At 42.0% G+C, this 27,881-nt stretch overlaps 1 protein-coding gene across 50 annotated transcripts in view; it reads right to left on the reverse strand.

Moving 5' to 3' along the window:
- The window catches only part of NUMB (NUMB endocytic adaptor protein), a 175,336-nt gene that overhangs the window by 100,488 nt on the left and 46,967 nt on the right, over positions 1-27,881 (reverse strand). For 25 of the 50 annotated variants that reach the window (XM_089322316.1, XM_070065235.2, XM_070065247.2 and 22 more), the window contains one exon: positions 704-788. The exons of the other annotated variants lie outside the window; for them this stretch is intronic. The gene's annotated coding sequence lies outside the window, so the exon portion shown is untranslated. The remainder of the gene's footprint in view (positions 1-703; positions 789-27,881) is intronic. 50 annotated transcript variants of the gene reach the window in all.

Genomic DNA, 27,881 nt, shown 5'->3' on the forward strand with positions numbered 1-27,881 from the left:
CTTCTGATCCCACTCTCTGCTATAGTCTGAGAAAGCAGTACAAGATGGCCCAAGTCCTTGGACCCCTGTACCCACGTGGGAGACCCAGAAGAAGCTCCTGATTCCTGGTTTTGGACTGGCATAGGTCTGGCCTTTGTGGCCAACTGGGGAGTGAACCAACAGATGGAAGACCTCTCTCTCGCTCGCTCTCTCTCTCTGACTCTCCTTTTTTCTGTGTAACTCTGACTTTCAAATAAATAAATAAATCTTTAAAAAAAAAAAAAAAAAAAAAAGAATTCTACATGGGCCAGCACTGTGGTGTAGCGGAATAAAGCTGCCACCTACAGTTCTGACATTCCATGTGGGCGCTGGTTCGAGATTCGGCTGCTCCATTTCCCATCCAGCTCTCTGCTATTGCCTGGGAAAGCAGTGGAAGATGGCCCAAGCCCTTGGGCCCCTGCATGCGTGTGGGAGATCCGGAAGAAGCTCCTGGCTTTGGATCGGCTCAGCTCTGGCCATCTGGGGAGTGAACCAGCAAATGAAGACTTCTCTCTCTCTGTCTCTGCCTCTATGTAACTCTGCATTTAAAATAAATAAATAATTTTTTAAAAAATTATACAACAGTTAAATAATATTAATACCAAAATAACTTATCATAGGTTGACACTTCACAGCTATTTCAAAGTTTCATGGCCATGATTAACAGTTTTGAAGTTGGACAGACCTGGCTCTGATTCTTGGCTGTGCCCTTTACAAGCTGTGTGACTTTGGACAAGTTTCGAAACTTCACCAAGTCTCAATTTCCTCATCTGTAAAAATGAGAACAATATACATCTCACAAAGTTGTTCTCAGTAACATAATTATTATGGCATTACATGATATGGTAACTCCAGACAAAACACAAGTACTCAAAATAAAAAAAGAAGGAGGCTCTCAATTTTCTCCCAGAAAACAAGACTTGATTACCATGGTATAAGGAAGACAGTCAATCCAAGTCACTGCAGCAACTTCAAGATCCACACACTAATGTAGAGCAATTGCCTTTAACACATAACAAATAATGCCCCCAATAAAAGTCAAATTCCTAGAGGTAAACTACTATATCACTGAAATAAAATACTGTATATACATAAAGAGACAAACAAATAATACATTTGTTATTTGTTGAGGGCAACTGTCACAAATCTCATTCCACATGTATTCCTTGACGCCTTCAAGCCTAGGTACCCAAAACAGGTAGAGAGTGGTGTCATAAAAGATCAATATCTGGCACTGGTAGAAATTTTTATAGCAACAAAAAACAGACATGTTGTTAGAGTATGGTGGAAAATAAACCCAGAGGTCACTGAAATACAAGGGAAACTTATTCAAAATGACCACAGTTTAATTCCATAATCATATCTGTACTTCCCTTTTCATGCACAATAAAAAAAAAAATTCTACTAATTTTCTTCTAACAATTAGTACTTTGGCAAAGCGTTTTTAAGAATGTGGCTTGGGGACCAGTGCAGTAGCAATGCAGGTTAGGCTGCCGTCTGGTGCCATGTGGCACCAGTTTGTGTCCTGGCTGCTGTGCTTCCAATCCAGCTCCCTGATGATGGCCTTGGAAAAGCGGTGGAAGACAGCCCAAGTGTTTGGGCCCCTCCTACCCATGTGGGAGACCTGGATGAAGTTCCAGGCTCCTGGATTCAGCCTGGCCCATACCTGGCCATCTGGGGTATGAACCAGCAGATGGAAGATCTCTCTGTCTCTCCTTCTCTCTTGTAACTTTGTCAAATAAATAAAGAAATCTTTTTTAAAAAAATTGTGGCTTGGGATTTGGTTTCTAATTTTATTTCTTCCTATCCCCAAAGAAAACTACATGCTGAGGGCCTGCGCCATGGCGCAGTAGGTGATCCTCTGCCATATGAGATGCTGGTGCCACTTCTAGTCCCAGCTGCTCCTCTTCCTTTTTTTTGGACAGGCAGAGTGGACAGTGAGAGAGAGAGACAGAAAGGTCTTCCTTTGCCGTTGGTTCACCCTCCAATGGCCACCGCGGCCGGCACACCACGCTGATCAAAAGGCAGGAGCCAGGTGCTTTTCCTGGTCTCCCATGGGGTGCAGGGCCCAAGCACTTGGGCCATCCTCCACTGCACTCCCAGGCCAAAGCAGAGCACTGGCCTGGAAGAGGGGCAACCGGGACAGAATCTGGTACCCTGACCGGGACTAGAACCCGGTGTGCCGGTGCCGCAGGCAGAGGATTAGCCTACTGAGCCTTGGCGCTGGCCCTAGCTGCTCCTCTTCCAATCCAGCTCTCTGTTGTGGCCTGGGAAGGCAGTGGAAGATGGCCCAAGTCCTTGGGCCGCTGCACCCACATGGGAGACCAGGAGGAAGCACCTGGCTCCGGATCAGCGCAGCTCCGGCCGTTGCAGCCATTTGGGGAATGAACCAATGGAAGGAAGATCTTTCTGTCTCTCCCTCTCACTGTCTGTAAGTCTACCTCTCAAATAAATAAATAAAATCTTAAAAAGAAAACTATATGTTGGTAAAGAGTAAATATTACATACTAAAGTTAAAGAAATCAGATTTAGCTTCCAAAAATGCAGAGTGCCATAAAAAAAGTGTCTATTAACCTGCATATTTAAAATCTCTAACTTAAGGAGAAAACTATACAAGCAAAATATGCTATGAAATGGTATTTGAGGTATTAAGGCAATTCAAACCAAATATTTTCAATCTTTTTTAATCAACCTTGATAAAAGTTGATAGTATAATATTAAGACAAACTAAATTCAAATTCCAATTTTAATACTTTGTGACATTAGGCAACTTTGCAGAATCAATTCAAACACACACACACACACACACACAAAAGATTTAAAAAGTTTTATTAGATCATGGAGTTAGCAAAGTGGTGTGGTGTGTAAAGCCATTGCCTACAATGCCATCATTCCTTATGGGTGCTGATTCAAGTCACGGCTGCTCCACATACTATCTGGCTCCCTGCTAATGTGCCTGGGAAAGCAGTGGAAGACAGCCCAAGTCCTTTAAGTCCTGGATAAGCTTCTGGATCCTGGTTTTGGCCTGCCTCAGCCCTGGCCATTGCAGCAACTGGAGGAGTGAAGCAACAGATGGAAGATCACTCTCTCTCTCTCACCGGTTCACAGACAGAACAAACCTCATATTTGTCTACAGTATTTCGTGGTTAAACTCAGGCTACGCATTTTTGCTGGAATGTCACAAAATAATGTATCCTTTTCACTGCATAATATTAGAGGCTACCTTTATCAGGGATACTAATATTGATTACTTGATTAAGTGAACATTTGTCAGCTTTCTCTACTACACAGCTGCTATGTATTTTTCTCCCTGTAAATAAGTAAATATTTTATAAGTTATCACCTTAAAACTATGTGAATATCATGTTCTTAATTAAGTTTCACTCAATAATTTTGGTACCCAGAGATGGTCTTGCACAAATTAAGTAATTTAACTGTGCACGGATGGTCATTTTCTAATTCCATTTTAGCTCCTAACTTATTCATTCACTTACTTATATTTGTATATACCTACAGATTCTTATTTTCTTAATGGGTTAGAATCTGTTACTAACATTATTTATTTGGCCAGTGGAAGCTTTTTCAAACTTACTCCCATTCTTTTTCACATGTCCTCTTCATCCTTTGAACATTTTCTAACTTCTTGACATGATAAAATATTGCAGGTTCATGTTGTGGTTTGACCCATTTCTACAAAAAGCTCTGGTTTCTTTTTAGTGGAAAATGATTTAGAAACCAATATATGGGAGTTGGGTGTGTTTATTATTATAGGAAGATGAATTGCCTTTAGGTCCTTTTAGCAAACAAAGCTAGGACACACATATGTGTGTGCATGCATAAATACATAAGTCTATATGAGAAATATATACATATATAATGTATGGGTATATTGTGTATCATTACATATACAGATACTAAAAACTATGAGTTCATGACCTCCCATTCAAATCCAATATCACAGTGCTAATTCTGGCCTTCCGCCTTTTCCATATAAGGGTATTTCAAAGAGTTCATGGAAAAATGTGTACTACGGAAAGAACTACATGAACATCAAAAACTTTTTTGGACAAGGACAGGTATTTGGCAAAGCAGTTAAGATGCTGCATAGGGGCCGGCGCTGTGGCTCAATAGGCTAATCCTCTGCCTGTGGTGCCAGCACACTGGGTTCTAGTCCCAGTCAGGGCACAGGATTCTGTCTCAGTTGCCCCTCTTCCAGGCCAGCTCTCTGCTGTGGCCCAGGAAGGCAGTGGAGGATGGCCCAAGTGCTTGGGCCCTGCACCCATATGGGAGACCAGGAGAAGCACCTGGCTCCTGCCTTCGGATCAGCACTGTGCACCGGCCACGGCGGCCATTGGAGGGTGAACCAACAGCAAAGGAAGACCTTTCTGTCTCTCTCTCTCACTGTCCACTCTGCCTGTCCAAAAAAAAAAAAAAAAAAAAGATGCTGCATAGGATAGTTCCTGTTAATTTGCACCCTGGGAGGCAGCAGGTGATGGCCCAAGTATTTGGGTCACCATTAGCCATATGAGACTGAGTTCCAGACTAAGTTCCAGGCTCCTGCTTTGGCCTGGCCCATCCCTGGCTGCGGCAGGCATTTGTACAGTGAACCAGTACATGGAAGATTTCTGTCCCTTCTCTCTGTTTTCCAAATAAATAAATAAGTAAAAATTTTAAAGCTAAATTTTTTTGTGTTAAACGTATCTTTTAATTCCATTGTTACATAAAATTGTACAGTTTGTGTATAAAATTTCTTTTCTAATAATGAAAAATCTAGTTTTCATTATTCTCAGTATACTTACCCATTTGTTTAATCCAAGAATAAACAGAAAATAGGTTTTTTTAAAAGATTTATTTATTTACTTGAAAGTCAGAGTTACACAGAGAGAGAAGGAGAGGCAGAAAGAGAGAGAGAGGTCTTCCATAGGCTGGTTCACTCCCCAGTTGGCCCCAACAGCCAGAGCTGCACCGATCAGAAGCCAGGAGCCAGGAGCTTCTTCCATGTCTCTCACGCAGGTACAGGGGCCCAAGGACTTGGGCCATCTTCTACTGCTTTCCCAGGACATAGCAGAGAGCTGGATCAGAACTGGAGCAGCGGGTCTTGAACCAGCGCCCATATGGGATGCCAGCACTACAGGCAGAGGCTTTATCCACGACACCACAGTGCCAGCCCCAGAAAATAGTTTTAAAATTATCAATTCAAGGGGCTGGCGCCGTGGCTCACTTGGTTAATCCTCCACCTGCGGCACTGGCATCCCATATGGGCACCAGGTTCTAGTCCCGGTTGTGCCTCTTCCAGTCCAGCTCTCTGTTGTAGCCAGGGAAGGCAGTGGAGGATGGCCCAAGTGCTTGGGCCCTGCACCCACGTGGGAGACCAGGAGGAAGCACTTGGCTCCTGGCTTCGGATCGGCACAGCACCGGCCATAGCGGACATTTTGGGGGTGAACCAACAGAAGGAAGACCTTTCTCTCTGTCTCTCTGTCTCACTGTCTAACTCTGTCAAGTAAATTTTAAAAATAAATTTATTCATACCATTATATAAACCTCATCTACAAACAAGTGTTCCTTATTTGTTTATAGGTCTGTTTATCCTGAGTTTGAAAGTATACTATGTTTGAGTATTACAGGGGTTACTTCCTCTTCAGAGTGGTTACTTTATTTATTTGAGATATGGTTGGATCCATTTGTTCTGATTCTATTTTTATAATTCCTAAAATATTAATCATCATGGCAATCTCTCTGACATTCTGATCTGATGTCCTATGCATTGCTGCCAAGGCCTCCTCTCTCGCTCAGAGGTTGCAGCAGAGCTTTAGAGTTCAGGCAGTGTATTTCCCATAAAGGATGAACCTTGCTGGAACCACCACCACCCAATCCAGATCTAGCTGGGGAAAAGGGCACACTAATCCACTGCTGGTGGGAATGCAAACCGGTAAGCCACTACAGAAGACAGTTTGGAGATACATCAGAAATCCGAATATAGCCCTACCATATGACCCAGCCATTCCACTCCTCAGAATTTACCCAAGGGAAATTAAATTGGCAAATAAAAGAGCTATCTGCACCTCCACGTTAATGCAGCTCAATTCACAATAGCTAAAACATGGAATCAACCTAAATGCCTGTCAACAGAAGACGGGATAAAGAAATTATGGGAAATATACTCTATGGAATATAACACAGCGTTAAAAAAAATGAAATCTGGTCATTTGCAACAAAATGGAGGAATCTGGAAAACATCCTGCTGAGTGAAATAAGCCAGTCCCAAAGGGACAAATACTATATGTTCTCCCTGATTTGTGACAACTAACTGAGCACCTAAAAGGAAACCTGTAGAAGTGAAATTCACACTATGAGAGGCAATGACTTGATCAGCCCTTGTACTAACTGTACTAACTGTACTAACTGTCGAGGAACAGCTTACTATTTTACTCTTTTTACTATTTTCTTTTTCTATTTAATGCCATTGGTTGAACTCTTTACTTAACACAGATTATTCTTGCGTGTTTAAATCCAGTTGAAAATTGATCCCTGTAAAAAAAAATAAGAGTGTGAATAAGAGAGAAAGGGGATGTACAGTTTGGTGCATGTTCTCTCAGACTTCCTTAAGGGTAAAGCTAAAAAGTTGCCATGGGACTCCAAATCCAATTAAGTTAGCAAGTACCAATGCCATCTTACTAAAGTGATCATTTTAAGTGCATAACTGATCATAAAGATAGGAATAAGTGTCAGAGGATCAGATAAATAAGACCAATTGTCTGCTAATTATAGTAGATAGAAGAAGAGAATGACTCAACATGGGAAGCAAGACGCACAGAAGACTCATAGAATGACAAACAGCCTAAACAGAACTCTGGCCTCAGAATCAGCCATTAAGGCATTTAGATCTGGCTAAAAAGCCCATGAGAGCATTTCACGCATGGAAAGCCAAGAAACTATGGCAAAAAATGACCTACGTTAAAGATCCCTATAAGATCCCAGTGGAAAGAAGGGGCCAACAAAGAAGGAGGTACCTTTCTCTGAAAGGAGGAGAGAACATCCACTTTGATTATGGCCCTGTCTAAATAACGTCAAAGTCTATGGACTCAAAAGGCTTCCATAGCCGTGACAGCTCATGACAAGAGCCTCAGGTGATCACTGATGTCATAAATAAGAGTGTCAATTGTTAAATCAACAACAGAAGTCATTATGTACTTGCTCCCCATGTAGGATCTTTGTCCTTAATGAGTTGCACTATGAGAATTAACAGTAAAACTAGTCTTCAAACAATACTTTATGCTTTTGTGTGTCTGTGTGGGTGCAAACTGTTGAAATCTTTACCTAGTATAGAGATAATTAAAACTGACTCTTAATGAAGAATGGGATGGGCCACTGCCTCGGCTCACTAGGCTAATCCTCCACCTGCGGCGCCAGCACCCTGGGTTCTAGTCCCAGTTGGGGCGTTGGATTCTGTCCTGGTTGCTCCTCTTCCAGTCCAGCTCTCTGCTGTGGCCTGGGAAGGCAGCGGGATGGCCCAAGTGCTTGGGCCCTGCACCCACGTGGGAGACCAGGAGGAAGCACCTGGCTCCTAGCTTCAGATCAGCCAGCGCTGGCCATAGCAGCCATTTGTGGGGGTGAACCAACGGAAGGAAGACTTTTCTGCCTCTAACTCTGCCTGTCAAAAACAACAACAACAACAACAACAATGGGATGGGAGAGGGAGTAGGAGGTGGGACGGAAATGGAGGTGGAAGGTGGGTATGGGGCGGAAGAACTGCTATAATCCAAAAGCTGTACCTATGAAATTTATATATATTAAATAAAAGCTTTCTAAAAATAAAATTTTTTTAAAAAATCTATATGAGAAACATACAAAACTCTGATGAAATAAATCAAAGGACATGTGTAAGAAGACTCAATATCATCAAGATGTCAGTTCTTCCCAAATTCATTTATAGATTCAATACAATCCCAGTCAAAATCCAAAAAAGTTACTTCATGGATATTGAGAAACTCAATCTAGTTTTTATGGAGAAGAAAAAGGCTCAGAATAGCCAATTTGATATCAAAGGAAACAAAGTTGGGAGACTGATGTCACTCAACTTCAAGGCTTCCTATAAAGCTACCATAGTCAAGGAAGTATGGTATTGACAAAAGATGAGATAAAAAGATTAAGGGAACAGAGTAGAAAACTCAGCAACAGATTCACATAAATACAGTCAACTGATCTTTGACAAATGAGCAAAGGTAATAAAATGTAGAAAAGACAATTTTTATCAACAAATGGTGAAGAAACTGGACACCTACATGTAAAACAAAAACGAATTTACACAGATCTAAACTCATAACAAATTTAATTCAAAATGAGTCAGAGATCAAAATTAAAAGGTAAAAACTGGAAAACTCTTGGAACATATCAGAAATTCTAGATGACTTTGGGTGTGGTGATGACTTTTTAAATACAATACCAAAGACATATTCCATGAAAGAAATAATTAAAGCTGGATAAGATCAAAGAAGGAGGTACCTTTCTCTGAAGGGAGTAAAAAACTTCCACTTTGATTATGGCCTTGTCTAAATAAGGTTGGAGGTTGTGAACACAAGAGGCTTCCAATGCCTTTGCACCTCATGACAAACAAGAGTCTTGGGTGAATACTGACGTCTGAAATAAGAGTGTCAATTGTTAAATCAGTTAACGGGAGTCACTGTGCACTTACTCCCCATGTAGGATCTCTGTCCTTAATGTGTCATACAATGCGAATTAATGGTAAAACTAGTACTCAAACAGTACTTTATACTTTGTGTATCTGTGTGGGTGCAATCTGTTGAGATCTTTACTTAGTACATACTAAATTGATCTTCTGTATATAAAGATAATTGAAAATGAATGGAATGGGAGAGGGAGTGGCAGATGGGATGGTTGCGGGTGGGAGGGTGGTTATGGGGGGAAAAGCCGCTATAATCCAAAAGTTGTACTTTGGAAATTTATATTTATTAAATAAAGTTTTTTTAAAAAGCTGGATAAGTTGGCCTAATCCCAAGGCAGGAGCCAGGTGCTTCTCCTGGTCTCCCATGGGGTGCAGGGCCCAAGCACCTGGGCCATCCTCCACTGCACTCCCTGGCCACAGCAGAGAGCTGGCCTGGAAGAGGGGCAACCGGGACAGAATCCAGTGCCCTGACCGGGACTAGAACCGGGTGTGCCGGCGCCACAAGGCGGAGGATTAGCCTAGTGAGCCGCGGCGCCGGCCTAGGAGGAGGCTTTTTAAAATAAAATGGCGGACTGGCGCCATGGCTCACTTGGCTAATCCTCTGCCTGCAGCGCTGGCACCCCAGGTTCTAATCCCGGTTGGGGTGCCAGGGACTAGTCCGGGTTGCTCTTCTTCCAGTCCAGCTCTCTGCTGTGGCCTGGGAGGGCAGTGGAGGATGGCCCAAATGCTTGAGTCCCTGCACCCGCATGGGGGACTGGGAGGAAGCACCCGGCTCCTGGCTTTGGATCGGCACAGCGCCGGCCATGGCAGCCATTAGGGGAGTGAACCAACAGAAGGAAGACCTTTCTCTCTGTCTCTCTCTCACTGTTTATAACTCTCTCTCTCACTAACTCTGCCTGTTAAAAAATTTTAAAAAAATAATAAAATAAAATGGCAAGGAAAGGCTCTATTTATTAGGTTTTATTTGAGGAGAGAAATCTGAAGGAGTAGTGACAGGACAAGCCCAACTAGAGAGCATTCCAGGTGGAAAGAACAGCAAGTACACAAGTCCAGAGGCCAAAGTACATTCAGTGTGTTACAGGAATAGCAAGGAGATGATGTTGACTACAACTTGCAAATTGAGGGGAGGGTATAAAATGAGGTCACAAAGGAAGTCAAGTGTCTCATGGGTTTAAGGCAAGCACTTGGGCTTTTATTTCTAATACGATGAAAGACACTAAAGGGTTCTGAGCAGAGGAATAATAAGATTTATATTTGTTATTTAAAGATTTATTTATTTGTTTTGAAAGTCAGAACTATAGAGAGATAAAGAGAGGGAGAGATCTTCTATCCACTGGTTCACTCCCCAGATAGTCACAATGGCCACTGCTGGGCCAGGCTGAAGCCAGGAGCCAGAATTTTTTCCAGGTCTCCCATGTGGATGGCAGGGGCCCAGGTAGTTGGGCCACCATCTGTTGTTTTCCCAGGCCATTAACAAGGAGCTGGATTGAAAGTGGAGCAGCTGGGACTCAAACTGGCTCCCATATAGGATGCCAGTGTCACAGGCAGCAGCTTTACCCACTATATAACCTGCAAATCGGAGATTTGTATTTTAAAATGCTCACTTTAGCTACCAAATGTAAACAGATGATAAAGCAAGTAAGTGGTTAAGAAGCTATTAAACTATTTCATATAAAAGATGACAGTGGCTTGAATCAGAATGACAGTGACAGAAACAGGTCAGAGATGGTCCACTTTCTATTTGTGTTCCCAGCACCAGGGGAGACCTCATCTAGTGTTCATACAGCAGAAATCACCAAATGAGTAAGTTTACAATAACCACGGTCATTTTCTAAGGCCCTGCAAAGAGGTAGATTCTGGATATGCCCTAAGAATAGAATTGACAGACTTTGCTGATGAACTGAAAGTGCAGTGTGAGAAAATGAAGAGTGAAAAAAGAATGTAAGGTTGATGATAGTATGAGCAACTGGAAGAATGGAGTAGCAATTTACTGAGATACAGAAGACAGAGGAAGGACAGGTTGAAGGGGGGCAAATCAACAGCTAAGTAGCTAAGAATAATAAAATATAAAGGTTTATTTTTTAGATACTTTATGTCAAAGTAATTTTAAAAAATTACTACCTCCCATTATAACACACATTGTCTTCACCATTAAAGTCTTAAGCCCCAAGTCTGAACACAGTATCTCCTCCCACTGAAACATCATTTTTTTCACTTCCTACAGCATTTATTCTTTTCATCATGTATTATAACTATTTTTTTAAAGATTTATTCATTTTATTTGAAGTCAGAATTACAGAGAGAGAAGGATAGGCAGAGAGAAAGAGAAGGGGGGGGGGAGGGAGAGAGAGGGAGGGAGGGAGGGAGAGAGGTCTTCCATCCGCGGGTTCACTCCCCAACTGGCTGCAACGGTCAGAGCTGCACTGATCCAAAACCAGGAATCTAAAGCTTCATCCAGGTCTCCTATGCAGGTGTAGGGGCCCAATGACTTGGGCCATCTTGTTCTGCTTTCCCAGGCCATGGCAGAGAACTGGATCGAAGTGGAGCAGCCAGGACTCATAGGCACCCATGTGGGATGCAGGCAGCGGCTTTACCCGCTATGCCACAGCATCACCCCCGTTTTATAACTGCTGGTGCATGCCATGATCCTATAGAACTTAGACATCTTGAAAGTAGAATTCATGGTTATGTTTACATAGTAGTAATAAGGTCCATTATTTATCAAGCATATTTATCAATTAGTTCATTTAATCCTTCCATTATCACTTCTGTTTAATATTTAACAGATGAGAAAATTCAAGTTCAAAAGATTAACTAACTGTTCCAAAATTAGGTAACTAATAAGTAGGCTAACATTTAAAATCAGGTCTGAATCTGAAACCAATGTCCTGGGTAGGCAACTGGCATAGTGGTTAAAACACCACTTGGGGGCTGTCACTGAAGTGTAGAAGATTAAGCTTCTGCCTGCAGTGCAGGCATCCCATACAGGCAACAGTTAAGTCCTGGCTGCTCCACTTCTGATCCAGCTCCCTGTTAATGTGCATGAGAAAGCACTGGAAGATGGCCCAAGTGGGAGACCCAGAAGAAGCTCCTGGCTTTGCCCTGGTCCAGTCCTGGCCGATGCAGCCACTTAAGAGAGTGAACCAGCAGATGGAAGATTTCTTTCTCTCTCTCTCTCCTTCTCTCTCTCTGTATCTCTGCCTTTCAAGTAAATAAATAAAACAAAACAAAAAAGATACTGCTTGGGATGCCTGCATCTCATATTGGAGTCCCTACGTTCAAGTTCTAGCCCCACTCCTGATTCCAGCTTCCTGCCAATGTGCATTCTGGAAGGCAGCAGATGGGAGACCTGGACTGAGTTCCTGGCTTCATACTGGCCTAACCCCGGGTAGGGCAAGGCATTTGGGGAGTCAATCAGGGAGTGGGAGGGTTTCTCTGTGTATCTCTTTGTATCTCTTTCAAATAAATAAGTTTAACTTCACATACCTTTTTAAAATAAATAAAGCCAAAGTTTTATTTAATTAACTTGTTACCTAATTTAGAACCTCATCTACAAAAGATACCTAATACATTTCTTTCCTTTAAAAAAAATATGTATTTATTTGAGAGGTAGAATCACACAGAGAGTTCTTCCAAATGATCACAACAACTGGAGCTAGGCCAATCCAAAGCCAGGAGCCCACAGCTTCTTCTAGGTCTCCCACAAGAGTGCAGGTGCCAAAACACTTGGGCCATCTTCCACTGCTTCCCCAGGCCTTTAACAAGGAGCTGGATCAGAAGTAGAACAGTGGAACTCGAACTACTGTCCACATGGGATGCCAGCACTGCAGGTGGAGGCTTAACCTACTATACCACAACACCCACTCCCACCTAATAGATTTCCATAGAATACCCAGATAAATAAATATCTTGGGATGAGGATACTGAGGAGAAAATGAATCAGAGTCAGAACAACAATCAAATCATAAGTAAAAGAAATGAAAAAAGGTAAAATCCTTTATATGGTTTATAAAGGTTAGCATGATTTAGTCTTTGCCTAGCAGATTAACCTTAAACCTGTCATGTTTTTTTCTTACCACAGTATTTCCAATCCATACTTCAAACAACCCTTTACTTTTCCATAACCTAATTACTATACATCCTCAGACCTCTGCTTAAATATCACTTCCTCAGAGTAGCTGTCCTTGACCACTTCCTTAAAGTCAAGTACTCTAGAATAAACTCACAGCAGCCTATACTTCTTAACTACTTGTCAAAATTTTAAATAAGTGTATACTTAATATCTCTCTTCCTTATAAGAAAGTAATATGCGGCTGGCGCCGAGGCTCACTAGGCTAATCCTCCGCCTTGCGGCGCCGGCACACCGGGTTCTAGTCCCGGTTGGGGCGCCGGATTCTGTCCCGGTTGCCCCTCTTCCAGGCCAGCTCTCTGCTGTGGCGAGGGAGTGCAGTGAAGGATGGCCCAAGTGCTTGGGCCCTGCACCCCATGGGAGACCAGGAGAAGTACCTGGCTCCTGCCATCGGATCAGCGCGGTGCGCCGGCCGCGGCGGCCATTGGAGGGTGAACCAACGGCAAAGGAAGACCTTTCTCTCTCTGCCTCTCTCTCTCTGTCCACTCTGCCTGTCAAAAAAAAAGAAAAAAAAAAAAAAAAAGAAAGTAAGATGCATGACGGCAGGAACCTCATGTGTGAGGCTCACTATAATATTAGTATAATCATAAAGTTTAATACGTTTATTATTATAAATTATTATTTAATAAATGGATTAATAAGTTGAATCATCTATTATCAGTTACTATGGAGTAGCTGTTAACCTGACCAACTGTCCCAGTAAGAGAAAATGCAGAAACTGGATTTAAAAACACAGGGAAGAAAGAAAAAAAAAAACCACACAGGGAAGGGGCCGGCGCCGCGCTCACTAGGCTAATCCTCCGCCTTGCGGCGCCAGCACACCGGGTTCTAGTCCTGGTCGGGGCACCGGATTCTGTTCTGGTTGCTCCTCTTCTAGTCCGGCTCTCTGCTGTGGCCCAGGAGTGCAGTGGAGGATGGCCCAAGTGCTTGGGCCCTGCACCCGCATGGGGGACCAGGAAGAAGCTCCTGGCTCCTGGCTTTGGATCAGCATGGTGCGCTGGCTGCAGCACGCCAGCCGTGGCGGCCATTGGGGGATATACCAATGGAAAAAGGAAGACCTTTCTCTCTGTCTCTCTCTGTCCACTCTACCTGTCAAAAAATAAAAATTAATTAATTAATTAATTAATGAAAAGAAAAAAAACACACAGGGGAGGGCCAGCACTGAAGCGTAGCGGGTAAAGCCACTGCCTACAGTGCCGGAATCCCAAATGGGCACTGGTTCAAGTCCCTGCTGCTCCACTTCCAATCCAGCTCTTTGCTGTGGCCTGGGAAAGCAGAAGATGGCCCAAGTCCTTGGGCCCCTGCACTCGCATGGGAAGACCCGGAGGAAGCTTCTGGCTCCTGGCTTTGGATTGGCAAAGCTCTGGCCATTGCAGCCAACTGGGGAGTGAACCAGCAGATGGAAGACCTCTCTCTCTCTCTACCTTTCCTTTTCTCTTTGTGTAACTCTTTAGAACAAATAAATAAATCTTTTTTTTTAAAAAAAAGGGACTGGTGTTGTGTTGCATCTCATATGATGCAACAGTTCAAGTCCTGTCTGCTCCACTTCTGATCCAGCTCTCTGCTAATCCACTTGGGAAAGCAACAGAGGACATCCCAAGTACTTGGGTCCCCGCCATTCATGTGGGAGACCCAGATGGAATGTCAGACTCCAGAATTCAGCCTGGCCCAGCCCCAACCCTTGTGTGATTTGGGGAATGAACCAGTGGATCAAAAATCTGTCTCTCTCTCCTTCTTAATCTTGTCTCTTCCTTTCAAATAAATAAATCTTAAAAAAAAAAAAAAGCAACTAGTATGTGAGATCAAGATACCAGAGAAAAAGAAAATGCAGAATTAAATCTGATTTTTTCATTAGTTTTCTTCCTAGGGCAACTAGCTGCAGACAAGAACTTTCAGCAATTTCACAGGGGCTACAAGACAGAAATTAAGAGTTCGTGACTAAAAAGACAGGCATGATTTGAAGAGAAAAATTCTAGAAAAGAGACTATTACAGAAAAGTAAGTCTGGACATTCTGGACTGCTTTTGCTGTCAGGGTATTTACTAAATCCTAAATTACGTGGAGACAAGAAGTCAAGAATCAAGCAAAGTGCCTATTTGAAAACAAACAAAAAAAATAAATAACTAAAAGGTAAGACTACTTTTGGTAGTCTCATAGTACTAGCAAAGCAAAAATGAAGAGTTCAGGCCCTCAGGGCTACACTGTGGCACAACAGGTCCTGAAGCTCCGGCATCCCATTTGAGAGCCAGTTGGGAGTCCCAGCTACTCCACTTCCCATCCAGCTCCCTGATAAAGCAACTGGGAGAGCTGCGGAAGACAGCCTAAGTACTTGGGTCCCTGCACCCACATGGGAGACTGTATGAAGCTCCTGGCTCCTGGCTTCAGCTTGGGCCAGCCCTGGCCATTGTGGTCATTTGGGAAGCAAACCAGAGGATGAACAAACCTGTCTCTCTCTTTGTTTCTCTCTAACTCTGAATTTCAAATAAACAAATAAATCTTAAAAAAAGAAAAAAAAAGGTGGGGCTGCTGGTGCTATGGCATGGTGGGCTAAGCTTTGGTTTGCAGCACTGGTATCCCACATAAGCACTGTTCGTGTCCCAGCTGCTCCTCTTCTGATCGAGCTCTCTGCTGATGGCCTGGGAAAGCAGTAGAAGATGCCCCAAGTTCTTGGACTGCTGTATACATGTGGGAGACCTGGAAGAAGCTCCTGGTTCCCAGCTTGGGATCAGCCTAGTTCCAGATGTTGCAGTTATTTAGGGAGTAAGCCAGGGGATGGAATATCTTTCTGTCTCTCCCTGTCTGTAACTCTCTCAAATAAGTAAATAAATAAATCTTAAAAAAAAAAAAAAAAATGTTCAGGACCTGCCAAGGAAGAGAGGCCCTAACAAAAACTCTGGGATTCCATTTGATACTTCTGAAGTACGACACTCTTAAAGTACGTATAAACTGGATTAAAATCTTTGAGAAGCCTAAAACAAAGCCTCAAGTCTTCAAAAGCCTGTACTGGATCAAGGTCATCTGACCCTACTTTTAACTACCATGAGAAAATTAAATCCTCCCTAGAGAACAGTATCATCATTAAGAGCCTGTATCATTTCTCATACACAATGCCTGACATTCATTTTCAAAGTTACCAGGAATGCCTGGAAACAGGACCAAATGACTAAAAGCCAAGAGAAAAAGCAGACAACAGAAAAAGACCAAAAGCGGCTCCAAATACTGTAATTATCAAACACAGACTTCAAAATAACTCTGATTAATATGTTCAGGAAAACAGATGACATGATAAGAATTCAGAGAATTTAAAGTTTCTAAAAACAGAGAAGAATCACATTGAAATTCTAAATTTAAAGATATCTAAAAATCATAATATAACAGATGCTTTTAACAGTAGATTGGACATTAAAATTAACTAGAAAATAGGTCAGTAGAAAATATCCAGATGCAGCACAGAAGAAAAAAAAAAAGATGGAAAGTACTGAAAAAAAAAAGAACATGAAAGACATATGGGTTTCAAAGAAAGATCTAACATTTTGGTATCTAAAATTCCAGAAAGAAATAAGTGAAAGAGTAGGGCAAAGCCTTATCAGAAGAAACGCTGAAATGACAAAATATATCAAGCTACAGATTCAGGAGGATCTAAGGGTAAAGAAAGCACCTAGGCACATTGCTAAAAACAAATGATATTGCTTCTTTAGCAAAAATAATCAAGTCAGAATGCAATGGAATGATATATTTAACATTCTAAAAGCAAGCAACCACCAATCTAGAATTCTAGTGTCCAATGAAAATATCCTACAAAAATTACATCAGGCACTGTGGCCTAGCGGGTTAAGTGGCTACCTGCAGTGCCAGCATCCCATATGGGTACTACTCCACATCTGATCCAGTTCCCTGCTAACGCTTCTGGGAATACAGTAGAGAATGGCCCAAGTGCTTGGGCCCCTGTATCCAAGTGGGAGACCCAGAAGAAGCTCCTGGCTTCAGAATGGACCAACTCCGGAAGTTACAGCCATTTCAGGGGTGAACCAGCAGATGGAAGACCTCTCTCTTGTCTTTCCCTCTCTTTCTCTGTAATTCTGCCTTTTAAATAAATAAATCCTTAAAAAATTAAGGCAAAATTTTAAAAAATGCTTTCAGACAAAACCAAGCATTCACTACCAACAGACTCACACTTAAGGAAAGGAGCTCTCTATAAAGAAAGAAAATAATCCCAAATGGAAGTGTGGTAACATAGGAAATAATAGACAAAGGAAATATCTGGATGAAATTAAATAACAATGGATCATTTAAGATGGTAACAACAGTTAACACAATACAAAAAAAGACAAGAGAAGAATGATAAGCAATGAAAGGGCTGTGAGGTCCAGAAAGCAGAAGTAATAGACTAGGTACAAAATAAGCCACCATAATTCCTCTCATTCCTGGCAAACCTCTTTACAATGTGACTTTGCTACTATTTGCATCAAAAGATGGAATCTGTATCTCTACTACTTGCATTTGGGGTTGCCCATGTGACTTGCTTTTTGGCCAATGGAACACTAGAAAATGTGATACGGCAGAGTCTTAAAAAATATTCACATACTGGGATTTGTTTTCTCTTGCTAATTTTAGAACTCTGAAACCAAGAAGTGAATGAACCTGCCTGCTAGAGAGGCCACATGAAGAACAAACTCCCAGACCCCTACCCCGGCCAAAAGCCTGCCAATCAACATGAGTGAGGCTATTCTATATCCTTTGGCCTAACCAAAGCCCAAGTCAAACTGCTAGTCCATAGACTCATGAGCTATTAGATGATTTATTTAAGCCCCTAAGCTTTTTATAATAGCAAAAACTAACTGACAGAGAACTAATATATGTAGGTAAATTAGTGGTTCTCAAGCAGGGTCAATTCTGCCCCCTGCTCTAGTGAAATCTGGCAATGTATGGAGATATTTTTTATTGTCATGACTGGGTAAATTCTTCTAGTATCTAGTGGGTAGAGCCAGGGGTACTACTAAACATCCTACAAGGACAACCCTCCACAACAAAGCATCATCTAGCCCAAATGTCATCAATACCAATGCTGAAAAGCCCTGAGTGAAGCATGAAAAGATGGAGCAGCCTTTAGAACACTCATAGCCACAGAAATGTCTGCAATGATGTACATACTCTGTATTTGTGCTGTCTGGTAGCTACTAGCTAGTAAGCACTTGAAATGTGGCTACTTTGAGGAACTAGATTTTTAATTTTATTCAGTTTTAATTAATTTAAATTTAAAATAGTCACATATGGCTTCTATATTGAGTGGCATAGCTGGTATGTTGAGAGCAGTGAAAAAGCAGTTGGACAACAGGGAAAACAGTAAGTTTGATAAAGGCTTACAGTCATTTGCTACAAGTAAGTACTCCAAACATTTTGTTTCTGTATTTATAAAATGTTAAAATAGTGAACCCAAAGGATTTTTTTTAATATACTATATGTTGCAATAAACTACTGTTAATGAAGTGCTGGATGACAACCTTAGGAAGTGAACTTTTCTATTATTAGCATTAAACTCCTAGGGCTCTCCTAACCTAATTTTGATTTTTGAAATTTAAAGTGTTGGGCCAGTGCTGTGGTGAAGTGGGTAAAGCCGACATCTGGAGTGCCGGCATCCCATATGGGCACCAGCTCAAATCCTAGCTGCTCCACTTCCAATCCAGCTCTCTGCTAGGGCCTACGAAAATGGCAGAAGATGGCCCAAGTCCTTGGGCCCCTGCACCTGTGTGGGAGACTTGGGAGAAGCTCCTGGCTTTGGATAGGTGAAGCTCTGACCCCTGCAGCCATTTGGGGAGTGAACCCATGGATGGAAGACCTCTCTCTCTGCCTCTGCCTCTCTGTAACTCTGCCTTTCAAATAAATAAATAAATCTTTTAAAAAAAGAAATTTAAAGTGACTCAAGAAGAACTGTTTCATTTTAGAGGTCTTTAAATTCTGCCAAATAAATAGTTTTTATAGAATCAATTGCAATTAAATATCTAGTTACTGTATGACTGATTCCCTTGTAGCAGTTCCTCATATTTTCTACCTTCCTCATATCCTTTTCTACCCCAACCCCATACGCCACCAGAGAAGGGAAGAATTTGGTCCAATGCTCCTACAATTCTACAGACTTTAAAAAAAAAAAAAAAAAAAAAAAAAAAAAAAAAAAAAAAACTGTCAGCATTAAGTAGGTCAGTTTTCTGCTCTAGTGGGTATTTTGGCAATAGATTGTCTACTGGAATACAGTGGCTACTCTGCCTGGTAAGCACATACCACAAAGGGAAAAGACTGAATAACTAAAGAAGCTTAAGCTGCCTGACTGCTGGAAGAAAATCTCTCAGTCTCTACAGAGTAATATCAGGAAAGAAAAAAAAAGTAAAAGAAAATTCCAAGTCCAATTTGTTCCATATAGTGAAGTCTTAAAATGTAAAGGTGCTCCATTATCTACCAAGCCCTACAAAAAATTTTATTGACAATTTGATATGTGCTCAGCCCAATTCTAATCGGATTTTAAGAAGCCAGAATCAAAATAACAAAAGACACTGATCTAGTGTTTTATCAAGAATCCTGGGCAAGATGTTTGCCTCAGTCATTAAAGACACTGCTTGGGACACCATATCCTCTATCAGAGTTAACTTAGATTCCTGTCCGGGCTCTGCTCCCAATTCCAGCTTCCTGCTACTGTGTACTCCGGAAGGCAGCAGATGATGGTTCAAGTAGTTGGGGCCCTGCCACCTACACAGCAGACAAGGTTTGAGTTCTGGGCTCCTGCCTACAGCCCACAGGGGGTTGAGTTCTGGGCTCCTGCCTACAGCCCACTCCGGCTCAGGCCACTGTGGGTATTTGGGGAGGTAATTCTTGCTCTTTTCTTGTTTTTCAAATAAAAACCTTTTCTATATAAAATATAACTTCCTTGTGAAAGAATTTTTTTTGCTTTAAATTTTTATTTGAGACACAGACAGACAGGAAGAGGAAGGGAAGGAGGGAGAGAGAAAGATCTCCTACATACTGACTAGTTCATTCTCCAAATGCCCACAACAGCCAAGGCCAAAGCCAGGAGCCTGGAACATAGCCTGGGTCTCTCACATGGTTAGCAAAGACCTAAGTATTTAAGCCATCACTATTGCATCCCAGGGTGTACACAGACGCTAGAATTAGGAGTACAGCTAGAATAAACCCGAGTACTGTAATGCAGATATCCAACCCAGGTACTGCAATGCAGGTATCCAAAGGAGTGACTACTGCTACACCAAACACCCTCTCCCATCCCCCACCATTGAAATATTACTTTAAAAATTATTTTTAGTTATTTGAAACAGAGAGAAATCTTCTATCTTCTGGTTTAGTCCCCCAAGGCCTGACACAGCCAGGGCTAGGCCAGGTTGAATCCAAGAACCCTGAACTCAATCTAGGTCTCCCATGTGGGTGACAGGGATCCAAGTATTTGAGGTATCACCTTGCCAGGGTGTGTACCAGCAGGAAGCTGGAATCAGAAGCTGAGCCAGGACTCAAATTCAGGCACTCTGGATGGGATGTGGGCATCCCAAGCAACATTGTAACTGTTAAACCAAATGCCTGCCTCAAATATTTTCAAAATAAAAAAAAAGTCAGAAATAACTTAAAACTTCAATAACTATATTCAAAGGAGAATTAAAATTTGGAAGTATATTAACTTACTTATACTGAAGGTATTATTATTTCTTTTAAAACTTAATGTTTCTCTATTGCAAATTAGAGATCTCAATTTTACATTTTGAAGTCAAATATGAAAGAAGAAACTTGACAGGTATACATTCAACCATTAATTTATTTCACATCAGATAGAAGTTTCTATAGCGGAAAGATTAACATCTCCTATTAAGAACATAACCATGGGGCTGGACTGTTCCAGTCCCAACAGTTTCAGCCATTTGGGGAATGAAACAGCACAGATCTATTTCTGTTCCCCCCCACCCCCCGCCTCCCTTTTTTTTTTTTTTTTTTTTTTTTTGACAGGCAGAGTTAGTGAGAGAGAGAGAGAGAAAGGTCTTCCCTTTCCAGTTGGTTCACCCCGCTGTGGCCGCTGTGGCTGGCGCACCGCACTGATCCGAAGCCAGGAGCCAGGTCCTTCCTCCTGGTCTCCCATGCGGGTGCAGGCGCCCAAGCACTTGGGCCATCCTCCACTGCCTTCCTGGGCCACAGCAGAGAGCGGGACTGGAAGAGGCGAAACCGGGACAGAATCCGGTGCTCCGATCAGGACTAGAACCCGGGGTGCCAGCGCTGCAGGTGGAGGATTAGCCTAGTGAGCCGCGGCGCCAGCCCTGTTTCTCCCTCTTTCTACAGCTTTGCCTTTCAAATAAATAAATAAAAACCATTAAAATTTTTAAAAAAGAATACTGGATTTGGTTCCAGAAAAATTCTCAGAATTTTGACAAATTCCAGAACATGTTACTCATACAAGTAGATCGTTAAATAATGACTATAGATCAATCTTACTAGGAACACATTACATGAAAAAACAATGTATTATGATCAATACTTATATTGCTAAAATATATACTGCAATCACTGTTGAAGTAAATTTATAGAAATGTAGAAAATTCTATACATTCTATAAATTTTAGGAAAAGTTAGAAATTCATTCTTATTCACTTTAAGAATTAAACAAATGCTCCACTAGACTTTTTATTTTCTTAAAGCAAGAGTTTTCTCTGAGCAAAAAAGCTTGTCATTCTGTTCTCTGCTGCTACATACTAAAGTAATCAAATCTAAAAATTTAAATGAATAAAAAAGTCTTACATCTGAATGTCAAAATACACTGTATAGAAAAAAATTCCAAGTGAGCGTTGCGGCTCACTTGGCTAATCCTCCACCTGCGGCACCGGCACTCGGGGTTCTAGCCCCAGTTGGGGTGCCGGATTCTGTCCCGGTTGCTCCTCTTCCAGTCCACCTCTCTGCTGTGGCCCGGGAAGGCAGTGGAGGATGGCCCAAGTGCTTGGGCCCTGCACCCACATGGGAGACCAGGAGGAAGCATCTGGCTCCTGGCTTCAGATCAGCGCAGCGTGCTAGTCATAGCGGCCATTTAAGGGGTTAACCAACGGAAAAGGAAGACCTTTCTCTCTGTCTCTCACTGTCTAACTCTGCCTGTCAAAAAAAAAAAAAAAATTCCCATCCTCTTAATCAATTAACAAATTCCCAACTCTTATTATATTTTTTAATATACATACTCCCTGACAAAAATGTCAAAAAGGTGAATATAGTAAGGAATTGAGACAGAAAAGATGATTTTCAAGAACAAACCAAGAGATGTGAGTGATTGTTTTAATTTAGACATAAAGCACTTGAACATAACAAAGTAGCTAATTTAATACATGGCGCACATATCCATCATCATCAATTTGTTCAATTCTACCCCGTTCCCAGAATTTAGTTTCAGTCTGAAAAGTCTCAATATGAGCAGGGCACGTTTGTGAATACTGGAATCATTCTAGAACTACTGAAGCTGATAATAACCCATTAAGAGAAGAAGCAGATGGTCTAAGTGCTTTGGCCCCTGCACCCATGTAGGAGACCTGAAGAAGCTCCTGGCTCCTGGTTTTAGAATGGCCTGCTCCAGTCGTTGTGGCCAACTGGGAAGTGACCCAGAGGATGGAAAATCGATTGATTAATCTCTCTCTCTCTATAACTCTGGCTTTCAAATAAAAAACTAAATATGAAATAAGAAGAGAAGTTGAATCTATTTCTAAGTGCCTTGTGAACTGTGCTATGCACGTTACATATCATATTGCACTTAGTACTGATAAAAATCTTATAAGATGAATATCAGCAGCCCAGTTCTACAGGTAAAAAGCTAAAGTACAGAGAAATTAGATGACTTGACTAAGACTAAGTAGATACCAAAGCTACAACAGAGGAAGGTAGGATGAGTCACAGAAGAACAAGGGACTATAATTTCAACTGCAATGTTCAGAGCACTGGCTCTGAGAACTAACTGTTCAGGTCAAAAACATCAACTTTACAGAGAGCAGTAAGGACAAAATTATGCATTGTTTAATTAAATCAAATGATTTGAGTTCTCCTACATCTTGAAATTTGGCAATCTACCAGACTCTACTAATGCCATCATAAAACTAAGTCTGAGTCCAAAGCAGTCATTCTACCAAGAAAAGAAGAAAGGAAGAGTCAGTGGAAAATAAAAGTTAGGATAAGGCAGCAGTTTTAGTGTTTGCAACTGTTCTTGAACAAAAACACAAAATTCAACAATAGCTACAATAGCTACCAATAATCATACAACAAAACCTAACTAAATTATCTCATCAACACTTGTAAATTCTAGCTCCTAATCTAATAAAATTCTTAAAATAGAATATTTCCAGCTAATCTATGTGAACCAAAAAGAGTCCCAAGATCTTGCTGTAATATTCTTCTTATTTCCAATAGCTTGGCACTTAATTAGTAGCAGCTTTCACAGCAAGTGGGTCTTTTTTAAATCTAAGTTTTTAAAAAAGATTTATTTACCAGGGCCGGTGCTGTGGCGTAGTGGGTAAAGCTGCTGTCTGCAATGCCGACATCCCATATGGGTGCCATTTTGAGTCCCGGCTGCTCCAGTTTCAATCTAGCTCCTTGCTATGCCCTGAGAAAGCAGCAGAAGATAGCCCAAGTCCTTGGGCCCCTGCATTGGAGTGGGAGACCCGGAAGAAGCTCCTGGCTTCGGATCGGCGCAGCTCCGGCCGTTGTGACCATCTGGGGAGTGAACTAGTGGATGGAAGACCTCTCTCTCTGTGTAACTTTGACTTTCAAATAAATAAATAAATCTCTAAAAAAAAAAAATTTATTTACTTGAAAGACAGTGTTACACAGAAAGGGAAAGACAGAGAAAATTTCCATCTACTGGTTCATTCCCCAAATGGCTACAGTTGGGCCAGGGCGAAGCCAGGATCCAAGAACTCCATCTGGGCTTCCCACATGGATGGTATTTGGGCTATCTTCTGCTACTTTTCCAGGCACAGTATCAAGGAGCTAGATCAGAAGTGGAGCAGCCAGGATACCAATCAGCATCCCTAAAGGATGCTGGTGTCACAGGTAGAGAGGATTAATCCACTCACTGTACCACAATGCCAACACCCTAAATCTAATTTTTTTTTCATTAAGGCATAGTTGACAAAATTATATATATATTTGGTATACGTTATTTTTCGATATAAGCACATATTGTGAAATGGTTAAATCAAGCTAATTAACATATCTTTTACCTAACATACTTAACATTTTTTGTTGTGAGAACATTTAAAGTCTTCTCTCAAAAAATTTCCAAGCATATATTATCACTAACTGAACTCACTATTCTGTACAATTGATATCTAGACTTATTCATCCTAACTGAAAACTCTGTACCCTTTGAGTCACTTCGTACCTTTGATCAACATTGCCCCATTCTTCTTACCTCCTTCCCCTACCTCTAGCAACCACCATTCTAGTCTCTGCTGCTATGAATTTGATTTTTTTAGACTCCACAAATAAGTGAGATATGAAATACTTGTCTTTCTGCACCTGGCTTATTTCATTTAGCAAATGCCCTGCAGGTTCATCCACAATGCAACAAGTGACAGGACTTCCTTCTTTAACAAAAAAATTATTTGGGACCAGCATTGTGGCATAGCAGGTTAAGCTAACTGGTTCACTCCCCAAAAGGCAACCATTGGAGTTGGACTAAACCAAAGCCAAGAGCCCAGAACGCCATCCAGTCTCCCATGTCCATGGCAGGGACTCAAGCACCTGAGCCATCTTCTGTTGCTTTCTCAGGCACATAAGAAGGGAGCTGGATGGGAAGTGGAGTCGCTGGGATTCGAATCATTGCTCAAATGAGATGCCATGTGGCTTTATGTCACAATACAGGCCCCTTCCCTCTTTTTTTAATGCATATTTTTTCAAGCAGCAGAGAGAGGGAAACAGAGATCTCTTCCAGCCACTGATTCACTACCCAATGCCCACAACAGCCAGGCTGGGTCAGGTCAAGGGCAGCAGCCTGAACTCCATCCAGGTCTCCCATGTGGGTAAACAGTGACTCAGGTACTTGAGTCATCATTTGCTATCTCCCAGGTGCATAAGCAGAAAGTTGGATTGGAAGCAGAGTAGCTAAGACTTCAATTGGCACCCTGATAGGGAACATAGGCATCCCATGTTGATACTTACATGCTATGACACAATGTCTGTCCCCTATATTTTTAAAGCTAAATGACATTCCATTGTATATAATATTCTTTTTTTTTAAAACCCATTCATCTATCCATGGACACCCAGGTTGATTCCCTATTGTGGTTATTGTGAATAAACGCTGCAATGAATCTTTGTTTTTTTAAGATTTATTTATTTATTTACTTATTTGAAAGGTAGAGTTAAAGAAAGAAAGAGGCAGAGACAGGCAGAGCTGGGCTGATCTAAAGTCAGGAGCCATGAGCTTCCTCTGGGTCTCCCATGTGGGTGCAGGGGCCTAAGCACTTGGGTCGTCTTCCACTGCTTTCTCAGGCCACTAGAAAGAAGTTGGACTACAAGTGGAACAGCCAGGACTTGAGCCAGTGACCATATGGGATGCCAGCACTATAAGCAGAGACTTAACCCACTATGCCACAGCACCTGCCTCACAATGAATCTTAATACATTTTAAAAGTAGTATTTCAGAATGATTTTATCTGCTAGAGGTAAAATATGAACCTTGGTCTGATCATTCACACAGGGATTATAAGTAAACACTCACAGGTATAGCCATGCAACATGTTAGATGTGTTCTGTAGCCAAAGCATAGTTTTTCCTGTCTCCATTTTTTTCTTTAAAAAATTGCAAATAACATCAAAATGCTTCTTATTGTTAAGACAGTGCATTAGGGGAGTGAACCAATGGAAGGAAGACCTTTCTCTCCGGCTCTCTCCCTCACTGTCTAACTCTGCCTGGCAAAATAAAAAAGTAGTAAAATCCTGGGGTCGACGCCGTGGCTCACTTGGTTAATCCTCCACCTGCAGCACTGGCATTGCATATGGGCACCGGGTTCTAGTCCCGGTTGCTCCTCTTCCAGTCCAGCTCTCTGCTGCGGCCCGGGAGGGCAGTGGAGGATGGCCCACGTCCTTGGGCCCTGCACCCACATTGGAGATCAGGAAAAAGCTCCTGGCTTCGGACTGGCAAGCGCCGGCCATAAGGGACATTTGGGGAGTGAACCAACAGAACAAAGACCTTTCTCTCTGTCTTCCTCTGTCACTGTCTATAATTCTACCTGTCAAATAAATTTAAAAAAGAGAGCCGGCGCCGTGGCTCAATAGGCTAATCCTCCACCTTGCGGCGCCGGCACACCGGGTTCTAGTCCTGGTCGGGGCGCCGGATTCTGTCCCGGTTGCCCCTCTTCCAGGCCAGCTCTCTGCTATGGCCAGGGAGTGCAGTGGAGGATGGCCCAGGTGCTTGGGCCCTGCACCCCATGGGAGACCAGGAAAAAGCACCTGGCTCCTGGCTCCTGCCATCGGATCAGCGCGGTGCGCCGGCTGCAGCGGCGGCCATTGGAGGGTGAACCAACGGCAAAGGAAGACCTTTCTCTCTCTGTCTCTCTCTCTCACTGTCCACTCTGCCTATCAAAAATAAAAAAAAAAATAAATAAATAAATTTTAAAAAGAGAGAGAGAGAGAGAGAGAGAAGTAAAATCCTATGGGGCCAGTGCTGTGGCACAGGTAAAGCCACCACCCTGCAGTGCCAGCATCCCATTTGGGCGCTGGTTTGAGTCCTGGCTGCTCCACTTCCAATCCAACTCTCTGTTTGGCCTGGGAAAGCAGCAGAAGATGGCCCAAGTCCTTCGGCCCTTGCACCCACATGTGAGACACTGAAGAAGCTCCTGGCTCCTGGCTCCAGATCTGTGCAGTTCCAGCCATTGCAGGAGTAAACCAGTGGATGGAAGACTCTGTCTCTCTCTCTCTGCAACTCTCTTTCAAATAAATAAATAAATCTTTAAATAATAATTAAAAAAAAAAAAAAGTAAAATCCCAGGGCCGGTGCTATGGTGTAGTAGATTAAACTTCTGTCTGTGGTGCCAATGCCAGTTCATGTCTCGGCTGCTCCTCTTTCAATCCAGCTCTCTGCTAACGATCTGGGAAAACAGTAGAAGATGGCCCTAGTGCTTGGGCCTCTGCACCCACATGGGAGTCCTGGAAGAAGCCCCTGGCTCTGGATTGGCCCAGCTCTGGTTGTTGCAGCCATTTGAGGAATGAACCAGCGGATGGAGGAACTTTCTCTCTGTCTCTCCCTCTCTGTCTCTAATTCTGCCTATCAACTAATAAATAAATCTTTAAAAAAATAAAATCCCTAACATAGCTGTTTTCCTCTATATATGGAAAAAGACCCTACAATGAAGTTGATAAAGACTTTAGATGAGAATGGAAACTAATACAGCCTTTTCAGAAAACAACTCTGTAATATGCATCTAAGGAATTTAAAATGAACATATATCTAGAAATTTGTCACAGGGAAATCATCAGGCCAATCAGTTTTTATGGCACATCTACACTAGTGGTTCTCAGACTTTAGCATGTATCCAAATCAACTTAAGGGCCTGTAAGATCATAAATTCTTAGGCCTCAATATCAGAATTTCTGAATCAATGGGTGCGAGTAGAGGCCAAGAATTTGTATTTCTAACAAATACTCCCACAACGCTGATATTGCTGGTCCAAGGACAACCCTGAGAACTACTAATCCATATGTATGACAGACCTCTATGAAGCCATCAACATGAAGTAGGCCTATACATATTTATTGCTATAATATATATATGCAATGGTATACTAGTAAACAGGCTCAGGGCATGTAGTTCAACAAGAAGGAGGAAGCCTAATCTATAATATTTCCCAATTTCCACAATTTAACTGCTCCTACCATGCTATTATCAATGATTTGGGCTTGTGTGATTCTTCAAATTTTGACTTTCATGAGCCAGTGACAACTGTCTCAAGCATACCACACTGAAAAATATTTCTTAAGATTTATTTATTTACTTAGAAGTCAGACTTACAGAGAGAAAGAGATATTCTATCTGCTGG

The sequence above is a fragment of the Oryctolagus cuniculus genome, chromosome 20, assembly GCF_051225735.1.
Source record: "Oryctolagus cuniculus isolate XC-2025 breed Fujian yellow rabbit chromosome 20, ASM5122573v1, whole genome shotgun sequence".
In the NCBI taxonomy this organism is placed as follows: domain Eukaryota; kingdom Metazoa; phylum Chordata; class Mammalia; order Lagomorpha; family Leporidae; genus Oryctolagus; species Oryctolagus cuniculus.